The following is a 421-nucleotide window of genomic DNA, read 5'->3' as shown; positions in this document are numbered from 1 at the left end:
GCTGAGCTCAGCTTAATAAAATCCTCGGAACTTTAAACTTTAATTTGACATCCAGCCTCTTTATTGATTATCTGGACCCAACATTTGGAGGTCCCACCGAGATCTACGGGACGGCCTACGCATCGCCCCTTGGCCACGATCGGCTCCCCACTGGGGGGTGGCCACCCCGGATTTTTCAGGGCCCTGGCGAGTGAGTCGACTTGGCAGAGGGACATACAGCGTGACCCGGCCGTCCCGGTTGTTCCAGAGATTTCATTCTGAAACCCTTTGAAGGTAAGAAATCTCTATGGTTTCTCTGTAAGGAACCTCTTTGGTTTCTCTGTCTGGTCTATAGTCATGACCTGGAGGGACTCTAAGGGGCCGGACGTGGCATACACCCTTAAGTCTGGGGAATTCCTGTGACGGCAGAGAATCTCCCCCT

General features: G+C 52.7%; 1 pseudogene; it reads right to left on the bottom strand.

The window, feature by feature from the left end:
- The window catches only part of LOC109395231 (uncharacterized protein KIAA1143 homolog pseudogene), a 1,798-nt pseudogene extending 1,675 nt beyond the window's left edge, over window positions 1–123 (bottom strand).
- Window positions 124–421: the final 298 nt, after the last annotated feature.

The sequence above is a fragment of the Hipposideros armiger genome, unplaced genomic scaffold (assembly GCF_001890085.2).
Source record: "Hipposideros armiger isolate ML-2016 unplaced genomic scaffold, ASM189008v1 scaffold_13, whole genome shotgun sequence".
Taxonomy (NCBI): Eukaryota; Metazoa; Chordata; class Mammalia; order Chiroptera; family Hipposideridae; genus Hipposideros; species Hipposideros armiger.
The sequence above is the reverse complement of the archived record's forward strand: the minus strand, read 5'-3'. Positions and strand labels throughout refer to the sequence as shown.